Source organism: Myotis yumanensis, unplaced genomic scaffold (assembly GCF_028538775.1).
Source record: "Myotis yumanensis isolate MYYU_CA2020_CCGP unplaced genomic scaffold, mMyoYum1.0.hap1 SCAF_3, whole genome shotgun sequence".
Taxonomy (NCBI): Eukaryota; Metazoa; Chordata; class Mammalia; order Chiroptera; family Vespertilionidae; genus Myotis; species Myotis yumanensis.
Genome location: NW_027223754.1, coordinates 85,855,445 through 85,868,895, shown reverse-complemented (window position 1 = coordinate 85,868,895; position 13,451 = coordinate 85,855,445). Strand labels below are relative to the sequence as shown.

The 13,451-nt window shown below is 42.1% G+C and overlaps 1 protein-coding gene and 1 pseudogene across 1 annotated transcript in view; one reads left to right on the top strand and one right to left on the bottom strand.

Annotated features, from left to right (window-relative positions):
• The window catches only part of COG3 (component of oligomeric golgi complex 3), an 86,992-nt gene that overhangs the window by 72,780 nt on the left and 761 nt on the right, over positions 1-13,451 (bottom strand). The gene's annotated exons all lie outside the window — the stretch shown is intronic.
• LOC139005047 (60 kDa heat shock protein, mitochondrial pseudogene) lies at positions 6,788-12,712 on the top strand (annotated as a pseudogene).

Genomic DNA, 13,451 nt, shown 5'->3' with positions numbered 1-13,451 from the left:
CCACATAGTTTTACAAAATGAAAAAGTAATGCAACAATCATCCTATATAATCCTATATAATAAATGGCTAATATGCAAATTGTCCCCTCGACCAGTTGTTCAACTGGGAGTTCGACAAGGGGGGGGGCTGGCCGGCCAACCGCCCACGCCCCCACCCCAATCAGGGGCGGGGTCAGCCAGCCAGCCTCCAGCAGCCCTTCCCCCAGCTGGCCCAGCCTGATCGGCCCCAATCGGGGCAGGCTGGCTGTACCCCACCCATGCACAAATTTGTGCACCAGGTCTCTAGTATTCTATCATAGTTCATGAGACCTTACAGCACATAATTCTGGTATTACCTCATAATATATAACAAAGTCCAGCCCTAGCCAGTTTTGCTTAGTGGAGAGAGCATCAGCCTGTGGACTGAAAGGTCCCGGGTTCAATTCCAGTCAAGGACATGTACCTCAGTGGCAGGCTCCTCCCCGGCCCAGATCAGGGTGCGTGCAGGAGGCAACCAATCAATGTGTTTCTCTCACATTGATATTTCTGTCTTTCCCTCGCTCTACTAACAAAAAAAAAAAAATCAATGGAAAAATATTCTCAGGTGAGGATTAAAAATAATAATAAAATAAAATAAAATAAATGGAGATTTAACCTCTCTTAAAAATAAATAATAATAATATATAACAAATTCCAGATAAAGTAAAGTTGCTCATTTCAAATTAATTTTTAATATACAGAGCAGTCATTTTAAAAATATTTCTTTAGCCCAGCCTGTGTGGCTCAGTGGTTGAGCCTCAACCTATGAACTAAAGAGGTCCCCAGTTCAATTTCTGGTCAGGACACATGCCCAGGTTGAAGGCTCAATCCCTGGTAGGGGACATGCAGTTGATCGATGTTTCTCTCTTATTGATGTTTCTAACTTTCTCTCCCTCTTCCTCTCTAAAAAAATCAATAAAAACATATTTATTTAAATAGGTAATAAATTCACATGGCACAAAATTCAAAGACTATTCAGTGAAAAGTCTCCTTTGGGTTGATCCTATTTCCTAACCACCATGCAATTTCCTCCTCAGAGGCTATTAATGTTACTAGTTTCAAACAAATCTTTCCTAAGATAGTCTATGCATATACAAAGGAAGTATATCTTTTTATAAACCAAATAACAGTACACTTTGCCTTTTGTATTTAATATGTAGCATTTTCCATTGTCTTTCAACGAGATATAAGGGAAAAGTGGAATTTACTTACTTTAAATTCGTAACTCTTTAATTGTCATCTATATATATAAAAGCCTAAGCAACCATTATGACCAAACGACCAGAACGACGGGTTGACCAGTCGCTATGACACACACTGACCACCAGGGGACAGATGCTCAACACAGGAGCTGCCCTCTGGTGGTCAGTGTGCTCCCACAGGGGGAGCGCCGCTCATCCAGAAGCTGGGCTCACAGCTCCACAGCTGCACTACCGAGCAGCAGCAGCAGCAGCTGGCACAGCAGGCTGGGATGAGCACCAATGGCATGGCGCCCACCCTGGTTCGGGCTCCTCCCTAGCCACCTGCCACTTGGCACACTGCTACATCCCTCAGGGGATGTCTAACTGCCAATGTCCTGTGGGGTTTGGGCCTAAACTGGCAGTCTGACATCCCCTGAGGGGTTCCGGATTGCGAGAGGGTGAAGGCAGTCTGAGGGACACCCCCCTCGTGCACAAATCCGTGCACCATAGGCCCATTATTTTAAAAGCCCAGGAGAACAAAATAATTAAGTGAAAAAGCAAATCTCCCTTCTTTCCCATTTTCTCTGTCCTTCCAATTCTTCTCTGAGGCAATACCAATGTTTACAACTTAAGAAATATTTCTAAGGAATTTGGGGGTAGAATGAAGAACTTTAAAAGTAGAATGAAGTAAAGAGATAACTTGCAATTGTTATCAATCTTCTTTTATAGAAATTTCCAAAACACACAAGCATAGTATTTTTTATTCTAAATCATCAGAAAAGCTCACATGAAAAGTAAAATCCTTCCCCACCCCCACCCGACTTTTAATCACTTTAACTGTATTAATGTTTTTTATACCATCATTGTTTTTGGTGTGCCACACATTTATTTACTATCCTGTCAAAAGGATCCAGGGGTGTCATATACATGTGCTCAGTCTGTCATTTGAACCAAAAAATATTTATCCTCTAATTTACTTTAAAAATCAGATCACATAAAAACTCTGGACACTTGAGAAGGTACTATACAAGTTCCAGATATAATCTGTAACCTAGATGCTGTAAGTATATATAATAGATTAAATGTATGAAAGAGCATTCTATTTTATTACTTGATGCACAAATACTAACCACTATTCAATCATAAGGACTTTTAAATACCAGAAGCAGAAGGAAGCTTCCTGTCCAGTTCCCTTGTTCTCACTAACACAAAACATTTTCTCTCAGACCAAGCATGAGAGAAGCCACAATGCAACCACTTCTAACAATTTTTTAAAGTAACAAAATGAGTTGTTTTTAAGAGCATATGAAAAACTAGCACCCATTTATGATTTTTAAAAAATTCTCAGCAAAGTGGAAACAAAGGAAACATACCTCAACATAATAAAGGCCAGGTATGATAAAATCACAGCCAACATCATACTCAATAGGCAAAAATCCCTTAAGATTAGGAACAAAACAAGATGACCACTCTTAGTCAACATAGTACTGGAAGTCCTAGCCAATCAGACAAAAAGAAGAAATAAAAGGCATCAAATTGGTAAGGAAGAAATAAATCTGTTATTATTTGCAGATGACATATTGTATATAGAGAACTCTGAAGATTCCACGAAAAAGCTACTAGATCTGATAAATGAATTTAGTAAAGTAGCAGGATACAAAATAAATTTCCAGAAATCAGTGCAATTTTATTCACTAATAAAAAACTTTTGGAAAGGAAAACTAAAAAAAAAAATCCAATTCACAATTGCTTCAAAAAGAATAAAATACTTAGAAATAAATTTAATCTAGGATGTAAAAGACCTGTACTTGAAAATTATAAGACACTGAAGAAAAAAACTGAAGAAGACATAAATATGTCCAAGAATATACCATGTTCATGGATAGGAAAACTTAACATCATTAAAATGTCCATACCCCCCCCAAACAATCTATATTCCAAAAATTTATATGGAACCTCAAAAGACCCCAAATAGCCACAGAAATCTTTAGAAAGAACAATAGAGTGGAAGGAATCATGCTATCTGATATCAAACTATGCTACAGGCCATAGTAATAAAAACAACATGGTACTGGCATAATAACAGACATATAGATCAATGGAACAGAATAGGGAGTCCAGAAATAAACTCACACCTTTATAGTCAAATATTTGAAAAAAAAAGGCAAAAACATACAATGAGGTGAAGACAGACTAGTCCAGTGGTCGGCAAACTGCGGCTCGGCAAACTGCGATTCGCGAGCCACATGCAGCTCTTTGGCCCCTTGAGTGTGGCTCTTCCACAAAATACCGACTTCTGCGCATGGGCCACAAAGTTTCAATCGCACTGTACATGCACGCCCGCACATGGTATTTTTGTGGTATTTTGTGGAAGAGCCACACTCAAGGGGCCAAAGAGCCGCATGTGGCTCGCGAGCCGCAGTTTGCCGACCACAGGTCTAGTCTATAATGATGTTGGGGGAAATGCAAAAAAACAAATGAAACTAGACCACCTTCTTACACCATACACAAGAATAAACTCAGAATGGATTGAAGACCGCCCTAGCTGTTTTGGCTCAGTGGACAGAGCCTGGGACTGAAGGGTCCCGGTTTTGATTCTGGTCAAGGGCACATGCCCAGGTTGCAGGCTCAATCCCCAGCGGGGGGTGTGCAGGAGACAGCCAATCAATGATTCTCTCTCATCATTGATGATTCTCTCACCCTCTCTTCCTCTCTAAAATCAATGAAAAATATTTTTTTAAAAAGACTTATTTGTTAAAAAAAAAAAAATGGATTGAAGACTTAAATGTTAGACTCAAAACCATAAATATCTTGAAGAAATCATAGGCAGTAAAATCTCAGACATTTCTCATAGCAATATTTTTCCTGGCATACCTCCTCAAGCAAGGGAAACAAAATAAAAAATAAAAAAATGAGATTACTTCAAACTAAAAATTTCTTGCACAGTGAAAGAAAGCATCAACAAAATGAAAAGACAAACCACTGAATGGAAAAACATATTCACCAGCGACACATCTGATAAGGAGTTAATATGCAAAATTTATAAAGAATTTATAAAACTCAACACCAAAAGAGCAAACAATACAATTAAAAAGTGGGCAAAGAACCTGAAGAGACACTTCTCCAAAGAGGACATTCAGATGGCCAATATACATATGAAAAGAGGCCCAATGTCACTAATCATCAGAGAAATGCAAATTAAGCCACACTGAGATATCACCTCACACCTGTAAGAATGGCTCATTAATAAATCAACAAACAACAAGTGTTGGCAGGGATGTAGAGAAAAGGGAACACCTTGTGCACTACTGGTGGAATGCAGACTGGTGCAGCCACTGTGGAAAGCAGTATGGGTTACATCAAAAAATTTAAATTGGGGGGGGTGACAATGGGGGGAAAAGGAGACATATGTAAAACTTTAGACAATAAATAAAATTCAAAATAACAAATTTAAATTGGAACTGCCTTTTCACCTGCAATTCCACTTCTAGGAATATAATTCAAAGAAACCCCAAACACTAATTCCAAAGACCATATGCACCCCCTATGTTCATTGCAGCATCCTATCTAATAAAAGAGAAACAAGGTAATTAGCCGTACAGCTGCTACCCTTCCCATTGGCTAATCAGGGCGATATGCAAATTAACTGCCAGCCAAGATGGCGGCCGGCAGCCAGGCAGCTTGAAGCGAACAGGAGGCTTGCTTGCTTCAGTGACAGAGGACTCCAACGTTCCCCGCCTGCTGCTGCCGGCCTCTGAGCTTGCAGTTTGAAACATTGTTACAAATATAGAAGCTAGACAAAACCCCAGAAACCTGCTTTCAGCTAGCCAGGCTTCAGACAGCGGGACCGCAACATTGTTTAAATTATAGAACCCAAACAAACCAGATACCTGCTTTCAGCAGCCGAAGCCTAAGAGCTGGAGCCAAGCCTCAGAGCTAAAGCTGGCCCAGAATAAAAAAAAAAAAGAAAAAAGGAGCGGTTGGGAGCTTCAGTCACCCGCCAGCCTGAAAACAGCCCTCAGCCCCTCACCCAGGCTGGCCAGGCACCCCAGTGGGGACCCCCCACCCTGAAGGGGGTGTGACCAGCTGCAAACAGCCATCATCCCCTCATCCAGGCTGGCCAGGCACCCCAGTGGGGACCCCCACCCTGATCCAGGACACCCTTCAGGGCAAACCAGCCGGCCCCCACCCGTGCACCAGGCTTCTATTCTATATAGTAAAAGGGTAATATGCCTCCCAGCACCAGGATCAGCGGAGCAGCGAGGCCTCCCGGCACCGGGATCAGCGTGACAGGGGGCAGCGCCCAAACCCACTGATCGCCCTGCGGCTCTGTGTGTGACAGGGGGCAGGGCCACAACCTCCCTATCCACCCTGCTCTGTTCCTGACAGGGGAAGGCACCCCAACCCCCTGATCAGCCCTGCTCTGTGCCTGATAGGGGGGAGCTCCCCAACCCCCTGATCGCCCTGCGGCACTGTGTGTGACAGGGTGCGGCGCCCCAACCCCGCCCCCCCCACGGGCCCTGCTCTGTGTGTGACGAGGTAGAGCCATAACCTCCCCATCGGCCCTGCCCTGAGTGTAACAGTGGTGGCGCCCCAACCCCCTGATCAGCCCTGCTCTGTGTGTGACAGGGGATGGCGCCGCAACCTCCCCATCAACCCTGCCTTGAGTGTGACGGGGGCGGTGCCCCAACCCCCCAATCGGCCCTACCCTGAGCGTGACTGAGGGTGGCATCGCAACCTCCCGATCTGCCCTGCTCTGTGCATGACAGGGGGCGGCGCCCCAACTCCCCAATCGGCCCTGCTCTGAGCCCGACCAGGGGCTGCACCTAGGGATTGGGCCTGCCCTCTGCCACCCGGTTGCAGACCTAAGCCAGCAGGTCGTTATCTCCCAAGGGGTCCCAGACTGCGAGAGGGTACAGGCCGGGCACAATTTTTGTGCACCAGGCCTCTAGTTATTTATAATAGCCAAGATTTGGAAGCAGCCCAAGTGTCCATCAGTAGATGAGCGGATAAAAAAACTGTGGTAGGTTTACACAATGGAGTACTACTAGGTCATAAAAAGGAAATCTTACCCTTTGTGACAGCATGGATTGACCTGGAGAGCATTACGCTAAGTGAAATGAGCCCATCAGAGAAAGACAAGTACCATATGATTTCACTCATATTTGGAATCTCATATTTGGAATCTAATGAACAAACTGAACTACCAAGCAAAATAGAGACAGACTCATAGATAGAGAGCAGGCTCTCAGCTGTTTGGGGGTGAGGGGTGGAGGCTGGAGGTTTGAGCAATAAAGAAAAAACTCGGGTCCAGAGAGGCCGGGTGCACTCCCGCTACGACACCCCCTCGCCCCGCGCCCCAACCGGAACAGAGCTGCATGTAGTATGTGCTGGCATGTGTTCACGTGTCCTGAGTTGTCCGCCTGCTGAAACCCACAACCTCCCGAGGCACTGCCACAGCTTCCCACCCCACATGCTTGTCGGGGCAGAGATCTAAACTGTTCTAGGGTCGAGTTGACCGTTCATGGCCTGTATGTCCGGGCTTTGTGGACAAGCCTTGGAAAGACCTCCTACCTGTGCTGAAAACCATGGATGTTGGGTGGGGTGTGGAGGTTGTGGGCCGCAAAAGAGAAGAAAGAAAAGGGGCGGGCGGGCGGGCGGATAAGAAATCCATGAGGACGGAGGGACTTGATGCACTGGGCTCCATGGGCAGCGTGCGCTCCGATGACGCTTCCCGCTTGAAAACTGGATGTGGTAGGTATGTATTCAGATGATATTTTCTTGAGTTGTCCACTTGAATAACCTGTATGTTTTTGTTGTTGTTGTTTTTTGTTTAGTTCCATACAAAGATTCCTATTTATTCATATCTGATTTATTCATTTTTTATTTTATTTTAAAACCCATATGGTTTTATGAACTGGTGTCTCCCCAATAATTTCAACGAGAAAGAGAGAGAGAGAGAAAAGATGAGACGATCCGATCCGTGAGTACTGCCTCATTTAGGTTTCAGCTCCCAGGCAGCAAAAATGTTTTTGTGCCCTAACTGGTTTGGCTCAGTGGATGGAGCGTTGGCCTACGGACTGGAGGGGGTCCCAGGTTCAATTCGGGTCAAGGGCATGTACCTTGGTTGCGGGCACATCCCCAGTAGGAGGTGTGCAGGAGGCAGCTGATCGATGTTTCTAACTCTCTATCCCTCTCCCTTCCTCTCAGTAAAAAAATCAATAAAATATTTAATAAAAAAAAAAAAAAGAAAGAAAAAACTCATGTATACAAACAACAGTGTGGTGACTGCTGGAGTAAGGGGGGTGTGGGGGGAAGCGGAGGAGAGTATAGGGAGGATTAATGGTGATGGAAGGAGACTTGTCTTGGGGTGGTGAACACACAATACAGTGTACAGATGATGTGTTGTGGAATTGTGTACCTGAAAACTGCATAATTTTGTTAACCAGTGTCACTCCAATAAATTCAATAAAAAGGGGAAAATAGCATATGAGAAAATCTCCTATTAGGCACTTTACCAACTATCTTCTTTTCTCAAAGCACCTGGAACAGAATGGCAAATCAGGAAGTAGGGTGGTGTTGTCACAAATTTTCCTGTCTGACCTCTCACTCACTCCTGAAGTGGAGATGACTGAATGTCGCTGACTCACCTGCCCTGGCTTCCAGAAGGAGCAGACATTTACCACCAGAGAGAGAAGAGCTCAGATCTAGCTTCCTGATTGGCAGTCATAGAATACTATTGTCTAGTTTATGCAAATAGAGACACTAACATATTAAATACTAATTACAATAAACCATCAAGCCTTGCCTGACCAGCTGAACAGGCCCAGGAAAGAGCAAGCAAATACACCTTACTCTCCCAAACTTTACTTCTTGCACAGTTCTGGGTTAGAGAATATCACTTTTATAAACACTCTAATCAATTTATTCCCTAAATGAAACCTGACGTTACTGTCTTTGTTCGCAACAAATCATTGAAAAGATAAAGATTGAGTCTTAGAACCTTCTTTGAGGTACTAATCTCTTCTTTTCATACCTTTGGTCTGAGTGGCACTTGTACCAGTTCAGGATCATAAGATTCTAATCTATTTTTTTAGGTATTAAACATTTGGAGGGGAAAAGTACATGAAAAATATTAGCAGGTAGCTTGCCATGTACACTTTACTTACATGATTTCATTTTCTTCTTACAACTTATAAGAGCTATCATAAAGAATAAAACAGCCTGGCTGGCATGGTTCAGTGGCTGAGCGTTGGCCTATGAACCAGGAGGTAACAGTTTGATTCCGTCAGGGCACATACCCGGGTTATGGGCTCGATCCCCAGTGTGGGGTGTGGAGGAGGCAGCCAATCAGTGATTCTCGCTATTGATGTTTCTATCTCTTTCCCTCTCCTTTCTTCTCTGAAATCAATTTAAAAATATATATTTTTTAAAAGGGCTCAGAAAAGTTAAACATCATGTCTAAGGTTCCACAGGCTTTAGGAAAAGAACTGTAACAGTAAATTAGAAGTAAATTTCAGGGCAAATTATTTTAGTCTTTTATCAAGAATTACTAAGTCCGGTCCGGCCGGGATGGCTCAGTGGCTGAGCTTCAACTCATGAACAAGAGGTCACAGTTCCATTCCCCATCAGGACACAGGCCTGGGTTGTGGGCCCAATCCCCAGTGTAGGGTGTGCAGGAGGCAACCAATCAATGATTCTCTCTTATCACTGATGTTTATATCTCTCTCTCCCTCTCCCTTCTTCTCTCTGAAATCAATAAAAATATACTTTAAAAAAGAAAACGAATTACTAAGTCCAGCAGAAAAGAAAATGGCCCTCACTACTGAAAGAAAAAAAAAATGCCCTGGCTACAAGAAACCAGTCCACCTACTGTAATATTCTCCTGAAAATTTTCCACCACAAATTCCCTTATCTAACTCCTTCCAAGATAAGACTAGTTCTCCTTCATAAAAGAGAAAGCTATTTTCTAAAGAAGTTAATGGCTTTATGATATTTGCTAAGAGTTAGCTGGACTCTTGCTATTCAACTAACTTGCCTAGTTCCAGCTGTTCAGGATGTAATTTATCTCATGAAAATTGTGAAACACTATGGAAAATCCTTTAGAGATATACTGTTTGGACAGAATAAAAATTGAGGCATTCTTTTTCAGCACCACTGTTAAGAGTGGTAATGGCGGAAAAGGGAGAAAAAACTCAATTCCAAGTCTTCCCACCAGACATATAAACACTTTAGTAAAGGGAAATGAGGCTATGGAGGGCTGAAGAGCAATGAGAACTTCCCCCTTAAAGATTTCAGGTTGAGTAAATAACAGGTTATTTCATTCTGCATGTACCAGAAGACCCTCACTGAATGTTGGAACTTGTCAAGCTCATCCCCTACCCATGACTGCATTACTTTTTCCTCCAGCTTAAATATTACACTTAATACTTATCTTTGCAAGACTAGCTTCTTGTTTTCCATCATAAGTTCTCATCTTAGACTGTTACTCTCTTAGAAAGGCCTTCCTTCCTTGCCTAAAGGCACGCCTCATCCCTAGTGTCATACCAGCCTGGTTTTTTCCTTATGTCATGGATCACCATCTGAAATTACCCTTCTTGTTCTTTTATACATGCTCATGATCATCACAATTATGTCAGCAACATGAAGCTAGGGATCTTGACATATCTTTCTATCCTCAATTCTTAGCCCAGAGTACATATGTTCAATGACTACATAAGGCTAATGATAGGTATTATATTACATAAATGTGAAAGAATGGGGTGAAAATGAGGATTCCATTTACTTCGCTCAAAACCTTTTCCTTTAAGTTCAATGAGAATAAGAAATAAAAGTTTATGACCCATGACAATAAAAACAAATTGGGTTATATTTCTTATGAAATACCCCCACTTCTGCTGTGATGTCCATCTTGCTTCAGTATCAGGCCAAATCAGACCAACTAGAATATTTACAGAGCATAAAAGACTTTGATCATCAAACCAAAGAAATTTCCACCTACTTCCTCATTTATTTCAAATCCACTTCCAGCATAGCATCCTAGAGGTGGAGAGAAACCCAAGAAAGAACACCTCTATTTTATGGCAAAGCATGAAATAATAAAAGTGAAGCAACTTTCAAATCAGAGTTCTTAACCTCTAAAGTTTGAGGGCAGAAAAAAAAAGTTTAAGTCTCTAGAGATTTAATCTGCCTTTGGACACAATTCCAAATCATCTACACTAATAAAAGAGAAAGATGCAAATTGACCGCACCTTCACGCCGCCCACCAGCCAATCAGGAGTGGGTATGCAAACTATTAAAACAAAGCTGGCAGATTAGTTTGCATACGCAGGCTCCAAGCGGCAGGGGGCGGGGCGGGACGCAGGTGTTCCACACTGCCCCATCCGCTTTGGGCCTCTGGGCCTCTGGGCCTCTGGGCCTCTGGGCAGTGTGGGAAGGCAGAAAGGCGGATCTGGCCAGAGTGAAGGCCCATTCTTGCACGAATCTTGGTGCATCGGGCCTCTAGTATAAAAACAATGCTTTCATCCTCACTTGCCACAGCCTGCCTCACTGCTCACAAGCCCTGTTGCTAACCCCACAGAAATGCTTCAATTACATGAAGTCCTTTGCCAGATTAGGGCACTGGCTCCTTATCGCAGTCGGGCTTATGTCAGAGATATAAATTTTGATACAGATACTTTAGCCTTAATGCTTTAAGGCAGGGGTTGGGAATGTCCGGTCCCTGGGCCAAAATCATTAGGTCTGGCCCTGCCAAGGCATTAGGGGTGAGTTAACCAAATGTTTAACCAAATATAGCATGTTAATTTTTAAACTGATAATTTTGTGTGGCCCTCAAGTGATGCTATAAGTATACAAATGGTCCTTTGCAGAAAAAAGGTTCCCCACCCCTGATGTAAGGTGTAGACCTTTTAGCTGACACTGTAGCTGTTACTATGGGGCCAAAGGGAAGAACAGTGATTACTGACTGGACAGAGTTAGGGAAATCCCAAAGTAACAAAAGATGGTGTGATCATTGCAAAGTCCATTGACTTAAAAGATAAATACAAAAATATTGGCACTAAATTTGTTCAAGATGTTGCCAATAATAAAAATGAAGAGGCACCACTACTGCTACTATATGGGCACACTCTGCTGCCAAGGAAGGCTTTGAGAAAATTAGCAAAGGTGCTAATCCAGTGGGAATCAGGTGTGATGTTAGCTGTTGATGCTGTAATTGCTGAACTTACAAAACAGTCTAAACCTGTGACAACCCTTGAAGAAATTGCTCAGGTTGCTATGATTTCTGCAAATGGAAACAAAGAAATTGGCAACATCATTTCTGATGCAATGAAAAAGGTTGAAAGAATCAGCATCATCACAGTTAAAGGATGGAAAAACACTGAATGATGAATTAGAAATTACTGAAGGCATGGAAATTTGATCGAGGTTATATTTCTCCATACTTCATTAATACATCAAAAGGTCAGAAATGTGAATTCCAAGATGCCTATGTTCAATTGAGTGGAAAGAAAATTTGCAGAGTTCAGTCCATTGTACCTGCTCTTGAAACTGCCAATGCTCACCGTAAGCCCTGGTCATAATTGCCGAAGATGTTGATGGAGAAGCTCTAAGTACACTCATTTTGACTAGACTAAAAGTTCGTTTTCTGGTTGTAGCAGTCAAAGCTCCAGGTTTTGGTGACAACAGAAAGAACCAGCTTAAAGACATGGCTATTGCTACTGGTGGTGCAGTGTTTGGAGAAGAAGAATTAATTCTAAATTTTGAAAATGTTCAGCCTCATGTTAGGAAAGATTGGAGAGGTCACTGTGACCAAAGATGATGCCATGCTCTTGAAAGGAAAAGGTGACATGGCTCAAATTTTAAAACATATTCAAGAAATCATCCAACAGTTAGATATCTGAAAAGGAATATGAAAGGGAAAAACTAAATGAATGTCTGGCAAAACTCACAGATGGAGTAGCTGTGCTGAAGTTTGCTGGCACAAGTGATGTGGAAATGAATGAAAAGAAAGAGAGTAACATGCCCTCAATGCTGCACAAGCTGCTGTTGAAGAAGACATTGCTCTGGGAAGGGGTTGTGCCCTGCTTCAGTCCATTCCAGCCTTGGACTCATTAAACCCATGAAAATAAAACAATTGGTATAGAAATTATTTTTTTAAAAAGCACTCAAAATTCCTGCAATAAACACTGCTAAGAATGCAGGTGTTGAGGGATTGTGGATAGTTGAAAAAGATTATGCAAAGTTCCTCAGAAGGTGGCTATGACACTGTGCTTGGAGATTCTGCGAATATGGTATAAAAAGGAATCATTGAGCAAATGAAGATTGTAAGAACTGCTTTATTGGATGGTACTAGAATGGCCTCTCTGTTAACCACAGCAGAAGTTGTGGTCACAGAAATTCCTAAAGAAGAGAAAGACGCTGCAATGGGTGAAATGGGAGGAATAGGAGGTGTGTGGGAGGTGGCGTGTTCTAAGCCTAGAACAGCGCTTTACCATTATCAGCGAGAACTGTGAGAGGAAGCCCGAGGTAGTGCTTCGGAGAAGTCCCCTGAAGAAAATGACTGAAGAAAAGGATGGCTAATGTTTAACATCACTATAACCATCAGTTACTGGTTTTAGTTGACAACATATATAAAGATTTACTGCTGTCATTCATTACCCATGCCTACACATAATTTGTTTTGTATTTCTTTATAAAAAGATATTTGTACTTTCCAGGTAACTAAGTGTAAGAGCCATGTACCAATATACATCTTTCAACTTAAATCAGAGGCATTTTTACTACTATTCTGTTAAAATGGGGATTTTCATGCTTGCCATCATCCAGTGAAAAGTTAAGCAGCCTTACACATATGTAATAACTTAATCAATAAAAAAAATTTTTTAAAGTTAAGCAGCCTTTCTGTGGTGAGTAATAATTGTGTACAAAGCAGAGAAATATCCAATTATGTGACAACCTTTGTGTAACAACAATTTTCTTAAAATTAAAAAGAATGCTTCCAACATCAAAAGTAACTATCATCCCTAATAAAATAATCCTCCTAAACCTGGCCTCACAACTAGAAAAGAGTTGTCAAGCATCTGACAATTCATAAAACGCTATTATAACTAACTGAATTGAATCACCCTATCAGTCATAAGCATACTATCCCAAAGGTAATTAGGAATAAAAACGTTGACACTGAAACCAAAATCCAGCCTTATGGAATAATGTACTGACCCAGCTTTCCAGAAAATTGGTTTTCACTGCTTT